Raw genomic sequence first — 929 nt, 5'->3', positions numbered from 1 at the left:
TAATTGCAAAAATTCCTCTCAAAATACCCCTCAAATTTCAATCCTTCTTAACCAACTCAAATTTTAGTTTTAGCATCTTCTATGATAGGCAATCACTCTTCTTATGAAAAGATACAAAAACTTTTATTTTTGGAAAAATTTACTCTCACAACGGTATTTTGGGAATTTTGGAAAATTTGAAGGGAGTTTTGGGAATTTATGACAAAATATGGCGGGTATTTTTAGAATTTGAGAAATTTGAGGGGTATTTTGGGAATTTCCACAAATGAGGGGTATTTTGGTAGTTTTCCCTATCTTTTATTGTCACAAAAAATAGTTTTAAAACTTAAGTTGAAATATAATCTCAAAAACGTTTAGTTAATCTCTACAAAGGGCTTGCAAGAGGGGATGAGAAGTCGTTCAACAGAGGGAAAACAACAGCAATGAGCCAGTCAAGAACTAGGTATGTTCACTACTGCAAGTAGGGCACGTCGACGCGCACGCTCGTTGCTATAGTTGCAAGCTTGGAATTTTGAGTTGCTGTTTGACACTACTGATTTGATTTTTTATTGCGCTGCCAAGTGGTTTGATCATGGATTGTTAAGATTTTCACTAAGAGCTCCACATGGTAGTCCCACAGCTGATGTCACACCCAAGTAAGTACACAAAATGTCTTTTATGTGGGCATTTTTGGCAGCCACTACCAAGGCTATGTTCAAAAAGTGATCTTTCACTTACTACATCACATATAGCGCAGATAGGCTATGTCAATGAGATCAATGATGAATGTGAATGTGAATTGAAAAAGAAACCAAAGTTTTAAGATCTTATCAATCACATGTTCTATGTTTGGAAAGGGAATCATTGTATTGCGGCATGGACAAAGCCAATTAAAGAAAGGTTTTCCGCATCAAAGGAGAAACATTGTCGTGTTTTGTGCACTATGATAG

The sequence above is a fragment of the Adiantum capillus-veneris genome, chromosome 17 (genome assembly GCF_014529385.1).
Source record: "Adiantum capillus-veneris isolate H3 chromosome 17, ASM1452938v2, whole genome shotgun sequence".
Classification (NCBI taxonomy): Eukaryota; Viridiplantae; Streptophyta; class Polypodiopsida; order Polypodiales; family Pteridaceae; genus Adiantum; species Adiantum capillus-veneris.
This window is presented reverse-complemented; position numbering follows the sequence as displayed.